General features: G+C 28.7%; 1 protein-coding gene and 1 pseudogene across 2 annotated transcripts in view; one reads left to right on the forward strand and one right to left on the reverse strand.

Annotated features, from left to right (window-relative positions):
- The window catches only part of LOC107064422 (dipeptidase 1), a 363,750-nt gene that overhangs the window by 120,867 nt on the left and 226,973 nt on the right, over positions 1-15,910 (forward strand). The window lies entirely within an intron of this gene.
- LOC149031981 (small nucleolar RNA U3) lies at positions 10,336-10,539 on the reverse strand (annotated as a pseudogene).

A 15,910-nucleotide genomic window follows, 5' to 3' on the forward strand; every position in this document is an offset into this window, starting at 1 on the left:
GGAAAAATCAAGAATAGAAATGCTACAAAGAAATGACGAAAGATGTAAGAGGGGAATAACAGGTATATATAAGTAACGAAAGGAAAAAACAGGGGTGTATTTTTTGTATTGTACTGTTTTGAGAAATTCAAAAGAGTGTAGGTTTTCCATGAAAAAGTACGACGAATAACAAAGAGTTAAGTTAAAAAGCAGGACGTGGTTAAAGAGATAATTTTGTTTAAGAAATAAAACGTTAAAAGAGCAACAAAAAACACTACGATTCCTAATTAGTAATTTAGACAATAATAGTGTCGGAATCTTTGCAACGTTTGTGTGTTAATGATAGACAAGAACAAATAAAGCGAAATATCTTGCAATGCAGGCAGAATAAATTTATTTCAACAATCGTATTAAATAATAATGCTGTTGTTAATGCTAATGCTAATGCTTATCCTAATTACATGATCACGTTACGTGTTATATAACCGTACACTCCCCCACTAACTCTGTTTTCCTATTTCCTACTCTGCTCGCGCTTCTCCACTTTTCTATTAAATTTTTCCGAACCAATCAATTTTTAGAATGCTACAATATACACTTGATTTTATCCTATCAAATTATATCTTTAAATAAATAAATAAATAAATAAATAAATAAATATATATATATATATATTAATTCAATATAATTTCCGCGATATTTTAAAACAAAAACTGTTAGATAGTATTTGTTATTTCAATATTATATAGAACTCATTTAATGTTCAAATGTAATCTTAAATATCTCGAAATAAGAGATATTTGACTTATTGTTAGACCACTTTCATAATTTATATATATATATATATATTTATAAATATCTTTTCCTCTTCTATGTAATTCCTAAGAAATGATAACATATATTATTAAAGTAATAATTTAAAATAAACGAATAAACCTTACAACTGTAAATGTCTATAACTCACTCCCAAATATTGTTAATAAATTATTGTCGCATCTTTCACTACTTTTTGTCGCATTTCTAAATAAAATCTATTTCTTTATAGATCGTACTTCTTAATTAAAACTATTCTTACTTTCATCGTACTTCTTAACAAAATCTATCTTCTTATTTGTCGTGCTTCGTAATATAACCTATACCTTTATTCGTCGTATTTCTTAACTTCTTATTCTATTCTTATTCGTCGTACTTCGTAACATAATCATTCATTGTATTTACTTTTCGTATATATATACGAAATATATATAATATATTATATATATATGTTTATATTCTTCCTTTATCGTTGTTGCTTTTCACTGTTTTCTCCTTAACTTTCTCTTTTCAAGGAGTCTCAAATTCGTGTTAACGCGGGTATACCTGATCGTATGATCACTTTATTTACAGTCACGTACACCATAAGTACGCATATACACACATACTCACACTCTTATGTCTTCATACTCACACTATTACAATGCGATAGAAAAAGAAACAACATTTTATTTTTGTTTTGATCTTGAGAAAGTCGTCTTCATCCATTTATAGAAATATCTATATCCTCACTTCAAATAATAATTGTATACTTTTATTTACATCTTTACAGTCTTTCCTATTTGTGTCTTTCAAAGTTCTTCTATTCCTTCATCTATATATAAAATATATATATATATATATATATATATATATATATATATATATATATATGTATATGTATATTAAATAGAAAACATCTCTCTTCCTATTTACTCATGAATTTCTTCCATATTCATATTATTCTATTAAATCATTGGTCTTCCAATGAACCCTGAACTCCATTGAACCTTGGGATATGTCAACACTAAGATTTATTTTTTTTTATTTATAAATATTAAATGGCATGAATAAAATTTTCATAATCGTTAGTTTTTCATGTTTTTTTCCTTTTTTGTAAGAGACAGAACTTAAAATATTTTGAACAATAAACGAAAGAATTTCTTTGACTATTTCAATCGAAAGAAAAATGTTGACAGATGTCAAGAATCTAACTAATTTAGGATATTTTTCGGTTACTTTATTTTCGAAGAAAACGACTTGACTTAAAAGAAAGGTTCTAGTTTGGTACAATAAGTTACTCTTCGATCAGTCATCAAACTTTTTCGAAATCAAACTTTCCCACGATTTTCGTAATCAATCATTTTTCACAAAACTCACACATAGCATACAACTAGGCGCACAATTTCAGTACTATGTGTATCCTTCATTTCAGTTTTATTATTGTTAATGATATAGTTATTAATTGTTGATTATATTGACCTAAATTATTTCTTCATTCGATTTTACAACACTTGATATTATATTATTATTATTGAAAATTTAGTTAATTATTGTCTTATGCAGAACTATGTTTTTATAAGGTCTTAAAAGAAACTCTTACTTTATGTAACGGTATCAAAGAAAAGAAAATTTAAATAAATACAACTTTGATGAATAAAAAATTCGTTTATATAACAATAGAATACATTTTTTTAAAGTACTACAAAATACAACATTTCTTCATAAACGAAGATATTGTTTTCGTGAGTCGCAGTTTGATGCTGCAGCAGAGAACTTTTTCTTGGAAAACGTTATTACATTGGAGCTCAATTTGCGATTAAACGAAACATCTTAACTCAGAAATTTCGTTGTCTTTTGAAACTACATGAATGTAGTTTCAGATGCACGTAGATATTTTGTTAAGAAGTTGTAATTTTACAGAATATGGCAATTTTGAAGGAAAAAAAAATTACGAAAACTAGAACAAATTGACGTTTTATGAAAGTAACATGTAAAAATGTAATTTTCGTGTAAAAAGAAATTCTACGCGAAACTAAAGATAATCTCGTTTCAAGCGTCCTCTGCAAGTTTCAAATCGATCAATAAAAATTCATATAAAAAATTCTATGTACGTCCAGTTAGGAAAATGTATTTCCGAGGAAAAAAACACATTTAATGTTTTTCAACACGGTTACGATCTAAATCCGGTTAATAGTTAAAATTTCGAAAAAGTAATTAAATGACAAATTTGAACGACTTAAAGCAGAAAAAGATTATGTAAAAATTTATCAATCTTTTTTTGAATTGCTTTTTCCACAGTAAGTGACATATTTCTATTAAAATATTTAATTACTTTGTCGAATGAAAAGATTTTTTTTCCTCCCATTTCTCGTATAATTGAAGATAACTTGGTTTTGAACGTTTCGGATAGTTTTCAAATCAAACAGATTAAATGTATATGCATTTAGATATGCATTTAGTTATCGAAATATATATTTCAAAGAAAAAAAAACACATCTAATGTTTCAAAATATAGTTAGAAAGCTCGTTAGTAACTCGAAATTGGATGCAATAATTGAATAATACATTTTTTGTAATCAAAAACGTCAGAAAAAAAATGTTAAAAATAAATTTCAATATTATGTAATTTCATATTTATTATTCATTTAATCGCATCTACAATAAATGATTTATTTCTATAAACCCTTAATTTATTTGTTAAAAAAGTCATCTGATGATACCAAAACTTGGTTTTAAATTTCTCGATCATATTTATATAATAAAAATTAATATGCATATGCAACCAATTCAACAAAATTATATTTTAAAGAAAAAACACATCTACTACCTTACAAAACAATTACAACCCATTACAACAACCCGAAATTCGATCAAATAATTAAACGTCAGCGATTTCACATATCAAACCAAAAAAAAATTTCATTTTTATGATACCCAGGTATCTGCAATTTATGATATTATTCTATTCGAATATCAAATTAATTTAAAACAGTTAATTAATATTATATCACATAATTAATTAATATTTAAAAAACAACTGAGTTTTCTCTTACCTGTCTCTCTTTCTCTCACTTGCAATATGTACTTTAACAATTTATTTTTTATTTCACCCTAGAAATAAAGAGACGTTTAGCAGAAAGAACGTTTTCCCATCTGTTGGATAGGAGACAAGCGATAGCGTATCGTCAGAACGTTTTGTGATTTCCGAAATACAAACTGTCTTTCGTCCTCGATGAAAAAAACCGAAGAGAGGGTTAACGAGATGACGAAGCTCTTGGTACGAATCCAAGTACTCTTTTCTCATCTTTTTTTCTTTTTTTTTCTCTCTCTTTCTCTCGCATTGGTAATATTTTCCTTTGTATTTCACGAGCTTTATCGACAAACTGTCACATCTTTCCTTTCCTCCCACCTATCCCTCTTTTTAGCCACCCTCTATCCTCCCTCCCCCCTCATTTCATCCAGTTTCTCATTCTTCCTGTCTCTCTCTTACTCTCTCTCTCTCTCCCTCTTTTTCTTTATTTCACCGTTAACGAAGTTAACGTAGTTTAAACTTATTATCTACTTACAAAGGCCATTGATCTAGGAAGTCGTGTGCATATAAGTTTAACTTGAAGGTTAAACTGTGAAGCCTCATCCAACTTTCAATCTCTCTTTCTCTCTCTCTCTCTCTCTCGATCCCTTTATCTTTCTCTTTCTCTTTCACTTAAAATAGCAAAGAGATACAATAAGGTTAAATCATGATTGAAAGAGTTAAATCGAAAAAAGGAAGATTTAAAAAAAAAAATAATAGGGAACTGAGGAAACTGGTGATGTATGTTTTAAATGAAAGAATATCACGATAAAGTAATTAAACGGAGGTACAGACAGTAGAATAGGTCATTATTTATTTAATGCGTAACATAAAAGAATTTTTTCAAGCTATTATTATTGATCTTTCAAGAATATCCCAGTGATATTTCCATTTTTTATTTCTTTTGTCTTCGAAATGTTGATAATAGGAAGATGACAAAAAGATGAAGAAGAAATCCGTCTCTATTCGACGTTCTTGTAATTTTAAAAGTTCATATTTAAATGTTTGGAGAATAAATGACGTGCTATTATCAGAGAAAATACTTTGGAATATTTGAGTACTGACGTAAAATATTTAATCCTAGGATTTTACGTGTCGCGATATTTTCTTATTAGGTGTATTGAATGAAAGTAAATATAATTGAATGAATATCGTTAAGTAATATAAATTATAATATAAATAATTAGGTATTAAAAATATAAATATATAAGTAACAAAAATTATATTGTAATAATATAAATAATGATAGTATATAATTACCTTTGAAAAATTTCTGTTATAATAATTTAGTCTACTTTCATAATTACTGGTGCATATGTACTTGTAATATTTTTTTAAAATCTTATCTATCTTTTATTTATCTTATCTACATTTTCACAAATATGTAAGAAATATGTAAATTACATATTTTTAAAAATATAGCTCTCCATACCGTTCTCATAACATTTACATAAATTCTATATTCTCTATTTCAATTTTACATAAAAATATTTTTATTCCGAATCCAGAAAAAAAATCATTTAATTGTGAAAATTTTAAATCATTTAAAAAAAAACATAGAAATAGAAAAAAGTCTGTCTTAAATTATCGAAGATATTATTTTTTAAACTTAACTCTCTCATCTCGTAATATTTTTCAACTCGCTTTAAAAAAAATTCTTTTAAAAACTGGCGTTTAGACTCTCTTCTTCCCTTTGTTATCGAGAAAAAAAAAGAAGAAAATGAAAAATCTATTAAGGAATTAGTCAATAAATTATTTTCTAAGAAAGTTTTTTTTTTTAAAGATTCTTCCGAAGGAAAAATGTTCTTTCGTTAAAGTTTTTCGCGAATTCGCGTTGGATAGAAAGTTCATTCGTAAGGTGAACGAAAGACGAAGGGTGGGGGAAGGAGGAGGAGGGGGGGGTATTGCACGAGTAAGAAGAAAACACAAGGATAAGTTAATGCACGTTGAAAAATGTAGATATTTTTTGTTTTCACCCTGTGTAACTCTTGGAAGACTAACGTTCTCTCTGAGTTCGTGCCTCGTTCTTAGATTCAACTGAAATAGAGGGCTAGAAGAGATTCGTATAAGAGAAATTGGAATTCGATAAACAAGATCCGAATCCCGGATACCTGTCGGCGCCGGCAGGAACTCGTAACGATCCTCTCTCCCTGACTTTATGCCGATATACGGCCTGCTGACAACGTGAAAATGGAAAAATACGTTTGACTCGTGGCTCCGGAAAAAATCAGGTTACTCTTGAATTCATAGAAATTCGTATGAAACCGTCTGTCGACTTGTGACCTTTCTGTCTCGTTGACTTTATTTTATTCTCTCTTTTTTTTTTTTTTTATCTCTTCCTTTGCCGTTCTATGTTTTTCTTTTTCTTTTTTCTTATTTTCTTTTTCTTACACACTGTATACACATTATGTCCGGAGGTATACAAAACAATTTTCTATCTTCCTTTTTTTTTTTTGTTTTAATGTTTTTATTTTTCATGAGAGAATTAAAATTTTAATTATATATCCAGACAGGTAGGTATGTAGAAGAAATATTGCAAGTATAATATTTTTCTTCGAGATCTCGAGAGAATTGAATTATTCTTCTCTTTATGAAATGTTAATAAAATTAATGTTTTTTTGAATATAATAAATAAATTCTTAAATATCAAATAAAGAATAATCCTATCATGTTAGAAATTTTTGTTGATTTTATATTTTTATTGTATTTGACACTCAAATTATGCTCATAAAAATTTTATTTAATTTTATGCTATCGCATTTTTTTTTAAATAGAAAAAAATAATAGACAATTGCTAGAAACAGGAAAATTTGTATAGATAATATTATTCAAATGAAAATATTTTAATGTAATGAGAATTCTAATAAAACATACTCGTAAATAATTTCATGTATCTTTTCTCATTGTATCATTTAATAAATTGTATTTAATATAATAAAAATATGTATTATTATTAAACGAAAAAATATTATAACGTGATATTATATTAGAATGTTTATAAAGTATTTTACTGGAAACACTTGGAAATATGATGACGTGATATATAGTTTTAAATATAAATTTTATTTTATACGATGTTCGTTTGTACAACGTTTTGTAAGATTTGATATATACGATATTGAATTGTAAATATTGATAAACAGAGTCGCGAGATATCTTTTACAGATTGTTAAATAAATGACATTAAGTCGTGAAATATCTCGTTGAAAGAATCGATCAAATAAATTCTAGAATTATCTCTTGCGAGAAATCAAATAGGTTGACAATCATAATATCGATGATCATTCAAATATAATATAAATTAAATCAATCTATAAATATAGAGATAAACAAAAAGAAAGAGAAAACATAAGAGAAAAATAAACGTGAGAAAAATAGAATGATGAGAATAGATGGAAATGAAAAATAAAAAAATAAACCTAACACGAATATTCAAAAACATTTTTCATAATAATTTTTTAATATTTTATTCGAAAAAATGAAAAGAGAGGAAAAGAGATTAATAAATTTATTTACAAGTTTGTACAGAGAAAGAGATAGAGAAAGAAAAAGGGAGACAGAGAAAGGGAGAAAGAAAGAAAAATAAAATAAAAAGAAGGAAATCCAATATCGAATTAAATCGATTTTAATAAGTTTTTAATATTCTGTTCAAAGAATAAAGAAAGAGAAGGAAAGAGATGATAAGAAGAGAGAGAGAGAGAGAGAGAGAGAGAGAGAGAGAGAGAGAGAGATAGCTAGAAGATAATCGAAAACTAATGAATAAATCAATTTCTCCCAAAATTTATAACACTAAAAAGATATTATTTAGCAAGAAAAAGATAAATATAGATAAATGAATAAATAAACGTGATACAAATATTAAAATAAATTAATTTTTCAAAATTAATAAAAATAAAGAGATTATATTTAGCAAAAAAAAAGATAGATATGAATAAATAAATAAATATGGTACAAATATGAAAATAAATTAATATTTCTTCAATTTATAAAAATAAAAAAATATTATGTAACAAGAAAAAGATAAATATAAATAAATAAATAAATAAATGTGATACAAACATCAAAATAAATTAATTTCTCCAAAATTTATAAAAATAATAAAATATTATTTATTAAGACAAATACATAAATATAAATAAATAAATAAATAAATAAATAAATAAATAAATAAATAAATGTGATACAAATATTAAAATAAATTAATTTCTCCAAAATTTATAAAAATATAAAGATATTATTTAACAAGAAAATGAAATATAGATAAATAAATAAATAAATGTGACGCAAATATCAAAATAAATCAATCCTAAAAATTTTCTAATATTTTATTCAAAAAAAGAAAAAAAAAGAAAAGAAGAAGGAAAGAAACAAAGATAGATAGATAAATAGATAAATAGATAGATAGATAGAGAAAAATAGATATCATAGAATCAATCCTAAAAATTTTCTAATATTTTATTCAAAAAAAGAAAAAAAGAAAAGAAGAAGGAAAGAAACAAAGATAGATAGATAAATAGATAAATAGATAGATAGATAGAGAAAAATAGATATAACAAATCCTTATTTTCCTGTTGGATGTCGTTGATCGATGATTCTATCAAGATGGTCCAAGCGCATCTTTCTCGAACGAAGAAAGACGAGATTAAAGTAAAGAAGAATTGGAGGGGAAAGAGTGAAGATGCTGCGTGCCTTCGAAAGTACAGAGAGTAAGCACGGGATATATACTCTTCCTTACCCTTCTCGAACATACACACATACACACAAACAACTCTCTGCCTTCTCCCTCCTACCCAGACGCACACTTGTATATAAGGTGAGAGATAGTAAGAGAAAAAGAGTGGTATACTTCAATCTGTACGATTTCAGAGAAGAGGAAGGAAGTAAGCAGCACTTGGCTCGAACCTAAGGACACCTCGAAAGGAGCATGAAAGGAACTTACTACCTATATCCTTGAATGTGCTCGCGTGCACATGCTTTTCTTCCTCTTCCTATTCCTTTCTCTTCTTTTATTTCTCTCTCTCTCTCTCTTTCTAGCGATACAAGGACGCATATATAGTCGTTGTAGTACGAATAGAGAAATAGTTTCGCTCCGAGCGATTCGAGGATCGCTAAAAATGCAGACTCTCGCTTTTTTCCCACCCACTATTACTACTACTACTATTACTGCTACACCTTTCTCCTTCTCTGTCTATTTTTTTCTTTTCTTTTCTCTCTCTCTCTCTCTCTCTCTCTTTCTTTTATCTTTCTTTTTGGTTCTCTTCTCACGCTCGCGCACGCTCCTGGAAATTGAGAACGACTCCGTAAAAGTGCGTTCTTTTCTTTTGCATCTTTTTCTAACACATATACTACTCTCTTTCTTTTTTTTCTCTCTTTTTCTATCGTACACTTTTTTTCCTCTAGTTGCTTCGAAAAAAGATAGTCTACGTATGTAGGGTGTATGTACTTAGAAAAGGATAGGTAGTTGTTGGTATCTTCTTCTCCACAAATTGCTCTCCTATCCTTATTCTCTCTCTCTCTCTTTCTTTTTTTTTTCTTGTTCGTTCGTTTTCGTTTCTCAACACGGACAAAATTTCACTCTCGAGTATTCACATCCCTCAACCAACGAGCTTCATATTTCTTTTGGGAAATCGATACACGGATGTCTCTTTGCGCGGCTGATCTACCATTATCACTTTTTCTCTCTTTCTTTCTTTATTTTTCTCTAGACTTGTCTTTACTACGACAGAATATAAAGTATCTCCCACGAGTGGTATATGTTTTCTTTCCCCATGTATATATATAATATATATATATATATATATGCACACGTATAATTCAGATCTTGGTTTACTCGGTTCGTAAAACCTTACTTACAACCCCTAACGTATAGTAAAAGGGGGAAAAAAAAGAAAAAAAAACAGGTATGTGCAGATCACAACACGTTAGAAGTGAAACCTTCAAAAAACCAAGTTTCGAGAGAATAAGACGAATGCACAGTATCAGGAGTAAGATAACTGTAGGATTAATTTATTATAATATTGTATATATATAATAAATATAATAAAAGGCACCGGTATGATCTTGGGATGGGGGTAGTTGATAAAAACTACACCTTTCTAAATTCTAGCAATCAAAATGGAATGCTGAATGCGATAGTCATAAATAGACACCAAAATCGTAGGAAGTTTATCGATGGAAATATAACTTGTCGTAGACTAAATAAATGTAACACATCTTTTTTGTAAAACTCAGGTATATGTGAACATTTCTGTGAAATTGAGATATCTTTATCATTGGTCAACAGAAGCAGGTATTTTCCGTTGCAACTAATTCCTTTAAGTGTTTCGACAAAGAACGGAACAATTTGGGTCGTACTTTTTTCGTCTCATCGAGTTTTGAATTACAACGATTTTAATAAAGTTTTCTCTTCAAAACTTTTGTAGAAAAAATACATTATAATTTAATATTATTAATTATTAAAAATGTATTTAATTTTAAATGTTCGTTTAATATCTACCGTGAAAGCTCTGCTTCTCTTAGCTCCCCCTTATCAAGTAAAAGGTTCAAACGACCATAAGTTTACCAATAATATTCTGAATCGTCCGTACGTTTACAAAATAGAGCTTACAACTTCTCATCGCAGTTACATCGACTCATCCTTACGCTGAGAAGTTTTGAAGATATATTACAGATATGATCCTGTAAATGGATATCTTAAATCCTTGCGGTGTTCGAATCTTATGCAGTGGCTATAATATAATCAGTTTTGCTTGTGAAAACGGCAAACGGTAATTGCCATTTAGTGCCCAGTCAAAGAACTAACTTATGTTTTTAAGTATGTGTATATACGTATATGACACATACGTAATATGCAGCCTCACACAAGCACACACATGCATAATTGCCAAGAATGCGGACTACAAAGCACCGCACAAAGAGGAGTCCAAGTTTAGGAAAAACTGTACACTATATTCTATCTCATTCTTTTCCAAGCTAAATGCTATAGATGTATATGTGTTTGTCTCTCTTTTTCTTTTCTCGCAGAAACTGGTCTGTTTTATCTAGCCATGTCGCTTCCCGTTTCAAATCAGCCCGATACTAAAGAAGTTTTCACTTCTAAAGGAAAGATGAAAATCCACTTTAAAAACCTTTTAGATCGATCCCTACCAATATATTCCATTTGTATAGCATCGAGTGTGTTGAAATTTGGATTTAACTTTTGGACATATTTTATTGATAAAATTTTCACGACTATTACTTCAAACATATTTTCCTATTACATACTCGAATTATTTTCGAATATTTATACCATTTGTACGATTTTCATCCGCACATTCGATTTTATACGAATGTGAATGACTTTTAGTTCCTATTGCGAATTCATAAACGTAAGTACTTAAGTATATATATTTAAATGAATTTTATTATTTGTTTTTTTATCTATTTATTTATTTATTTATTTATTTCAGTGAAAAGAGAAATTTGTGCGTATTTCGATTGTGGTTTTGGTGTTTTAAATTCAACTAAAATGGAAAAAAAATGTCGAATATATCATCGTACTACGTGTTTCAGAATGGTCATCGCTTTCAGTTTTCACTTCCATCGTTTTATTCGGACTATCTGATTATATTTTCTGATCGATGGAAAATGTTTGGAACGTATCGATCAACCATTACCACTCGTTGCAACACGATACACGCATTTCTGCGTCCGCGTGGAATCAGGTTTTCAATCGTTTACCATGTACGTACGTCTACCTTTGCATCTCTACATGTATATACATACATACATACATACTTACATACATACGTATATACATATATGCTTGGTGTTTATATACGTGTGTGTATATATCGTCGAATAGGGCCACCGGGGAGATTGCTGCTGCACATCGTGATTTGCGTTGCAAAATCCATCGGGTTTTTATCGCATAATTATTGTGCTTCCAACAGAGAAACTTTCTAACTCTATACAATCGATAACGAATTTTCAAAATATACACACACACACACACACACACACACATACACCCATACACGTTTCTACTAGCACTTTTTTTTCTCGTATTTGTGTCAACAAATCTTTTTTCTATTTTTATTTCGTGGCACTTTTTTTTCCTTTTTTAGTTATTAATTTTTTCAGAAGCAAGGTAACTATAGATATACGTGACAATTTGTTTCGAATTAAATATTTCTGATTTTTAATAAACTGTTGGACATCGAAATACGATTCAAATAAATATTATTTGTATTTATTAATTATTACGTATTTATAAAATAATTCATATTAAAATTAATGATGAAGATATAAAAAGAGAAGGAATATTTTGGTTTTTAATTAAATTTTTTCTACTGGTGATTTTATTAATTAATCGTTAATTATTTATAAATTAAATAATATTCAAAGAATTGTTAAAGAGCAAATAAAGGAAAAAAAATAAAAATTAATAATATTTAGTTATTAACACATTTTCTATTACGTATACCGTTTTTGTGTGAATTCACAGTGAAATTTATTTTTTTCATACACACACACACACACATTACGAGTTATAGTGGTAAACAATGATTGTTAAGTATCATTTTGATATGGTTTATAATAATGTTTGGATATCAATATCGGTACATTTCCAATATGCTTTGATGTTAATACACTTTAGGTATACATGGCATGATAATAATACTTGCAATTAGTTAAATGTAACTTGATTAAGAACATGTTTGTATATTTTTTATTCTCGGTAAAACAACTCTAAGGACACCTCGTATATTATTTTCCATTTCTCTCGGTTGGTACGAGGTTAATAATACTTTTAGGTTATGTTGTTACCAAATAAACAAACTAACATTATGCCGTTTTTCATTTGTCAATTTTAACGTTAACCTTGTACAGCACCATCTTTTTTAAAACGGCGGAAACTTATTTGTACACCTAATATAAAACAAAAATTCTGTGTAGGTCAAGTCAAAATTTTCTAATAAATCAGAAGTTTAACACTAGATATGCGAACTAAGCTAATTTGACTCATTTCAAAATTTTTTTTGTTATATATACATTTAAAATAAAAATATATTATATTTTAAAAATATACGTTGATTTTTAATGCCGTAATGAAATGTATTATGTAAATAATAAATCCTTTCTCTCTTCTTACTTCTTCATTCAAAACAATGTTTTTAAGTTTTTTAAAATAATAATCAACAAAACATCCGTAAATCTAGTGCGTTAAATTTAAAATTATATTTATATAATTATCTTTATAATTTGTCATTTATATTCTCATCTGTTTGTTTGAAATATTTTCAAGATCTTAGAATATAAAATGAACGCAATAATAAAATAAAGTCTTTATTTATATATCCTTACAAGATTCTTTTCAGTAAATATAAAAGTTTTGACTTCGACAGGAGACATACTTTTTTCAACGACAATCTCTCTAACACTTATATTTTTTCTTAACAATCCGTGGACACTTTTAGTAGTAAAACTGTATATAGCGGAAAATACATCTTTCTTTCCATAAGTGTTCTAACCTTTTCCTTTTCTCATCCCGAGTTGCGTCACGTACACGCTATAACATAAAAAGAAGAACTTAACACAAGGCGGTTCTTGATCTATCGCTTCAGAAATGTTTAAAATTGCGAATTTAGTTTTCCAAGAGATCTGCGGTTTAGTCTGAATTGTAGAAACCAGAGCACCTATTCAAGCTAAGCCTAAAACTCAGCTTTAATACTAGAAATCGGAACGGTCGAACAAAAAGGAATATCTTTTTATTTGATCGCTTATCTATATTCGACTTTATGGCAAACGTAATAGTTGATGGAAAATCCAACTAAAGAAATTCAAGTTTCAACTTTGGTTCAACTCAATCTTTATTATCTCATTTCAAATGTTTTATCATTTATTTTTATTTTAAATCAGTGAACACACGTGTTCCACCGTTAACAACTTTTTCTTTCAAATAACACATAACCCGAAAAAAAGAGAAAAAACAACTTATTTTTTTTTTTGTATAATTCATAGTATTAGTATAATATAGAATTAAATTTAGTTGCACTTTTTCATGCGCGAGTTTTTACGTCATAAATTAACCTAAAAATATAATTATGTATAATATTTTTAACAATTTCTTGGATAATCATCAAATTTCATATATAAAATTCAATATGATTTGACTATAAAATTATTAGTCTACTTTGTCATTTCCTTCACCTTTTATGTTAGTATTCGTGAGGAAACTAACAATAAGTATTGGGCATGTGTAACAGACAATAGAAAGCAAAACAGTTTGTAACGACTTTGTACCTCGTGTTATCCACTGTTCAAAGTTTCTCATCGTTTCGAGAATATACGGGTTTACCTAATTGAAACAGATAGTTTATTCTTACGAAAAAATTAATTACAATTTGATGTACTTTATTATTACAAATTTTATAACAATTGAATGACTAATTATTATATATAATTAAATAAATATTAAAAATTATAATAATATTACAGTTCATTGATGTTCTAATGAAATTTTTTCTCTTTTATACATTTTCATAAATATTTGATAATACTATAAAACATTAGTATTAATTTTATTTGTAAATTAAATGTGATCTGTTTCGAAATCCTTTTAACCACGATTGATTGAAATGCGCATATAGCGGTTGAGTTTATTTTATTTTATTTTTCAAAGTTTTTAAAGCTCACTTTGCAAATAAAAAGTTTGTCGGAAAAATGTAAACCGTTGTTTACATCCTTTATTCAACCTATTGATGAAAAGTTATTCTAAAAAGAGCATATATATGTGGGGTGCGAGAATGTGAGTGAGAACACTTAAGCATGAGTGGGCCAGAGAGTGCTTATCGGATATAGTTAGGCAAAGGATAAACTATGTAATATAAACAGCCGAATAACGATAGAAAGAGCGTCACCCAAGGAAGTAAATTAAAGAAAAGGAACCAAGAGGCAGTCATCGTTTAGTAGCCGAGCAAAGAAGGCGTTTTACCATCACTGTATTTTTACTTCTTTATATTAAATATATTGCATATCCGTGAAGAGAGGTTTTTCTTTCTACATCAACCTATTAATAACACCGCGGAATTCTTTCCTTTTTACTCGTTAGATATCCTTTAGGAAGACTAACAGGAGAAGGGGAATCCCACATTTGGGGGCTCGCAGCCGGGATTATAGAAAGAAAATAGGTCTCACGATTGCAATATCAAGTCGTGTAAAGCTGTTTTAAGTTGTAAAGTTGTGTTACGGTTACCAACAGTGTGAATCCGATTGAAAAGTTGAAGAAGGGCGTTGCGCGTAAAAGTGGACCACGCGTGAATGCTAGATTAAAAGTTGCATAGTAATCGGTAGTGTTGGTGTAACAGTAAGATAGTAAGACGGTAGTAAGTGTTAAAAGTAAGTAAAGAGGCTAGAACGATGGCTCAAGTTAAGGTAACATATGAAACAAAGGAGAGAGAAGAAGAGAGTGGATGTGAAGAGTTGGATGAAACGATCGTCGAAGGCACATCACGAGGAAGACGAAAGCCGGAACAGAAAGGCAAAGGTAAAAATAAAGTAGCTGAAGAAGAGGAAGAAGAAGAAATAATTAATTACACAAGTGAACAGATTGATTCGATGAAGTTGATAGAGTTAAAGAATGCAGTAAAGAAATTAGGATTATCTACAGTGGGTAACAAACAGACGCTTAGAGATCGCTTAAAAGACGCGATGGGGATTAAAGAAAGTGAAGACGAGGAAGAAGAATCCGAATTCGAGAGCGAACGAGAAGAAGGATCGCATAGATATTCACAAAACAACAGAAGAGCGGTTGAGGCCACTACGCAGCGATTAGCTTCGTTCACCATAAGGGATGTAGAAGACAGCCTATCATACTTCAGCGGAGACGATATGCTACCAGTAGATCAGTGGATCAACGACTTTGAAGATACCAGTGCAGTATTGGGTTGGAACGAGTTGCAAAAGCTTGTCTACGGAAAGCGGATGCTGAAGGGATCGGCAAGGCAATTCATCACCTTCGAAAAAGAAATTAAGTCATGGAACAGTTTAAAGCGTAGTTTACTTAAAGAATTTAAAACCGAGGTA

Source organism: Polistes dominula, unplaced genomic scaffold (genome assembly GCF_049000335.1).
Source record: "Polistes dominula isolate Pdom_NZ unplaced genomic scaffold, Pdom_raw_medaka contig_482, whole genome shotgun sequence".
In the NCBI taxonomy this organism is placed as follows: Eukaryota; Metazoa; Arthropoda; class Insecta; order Hymenoptera; family Vespidae; genus Polistes; species Polistes dominula.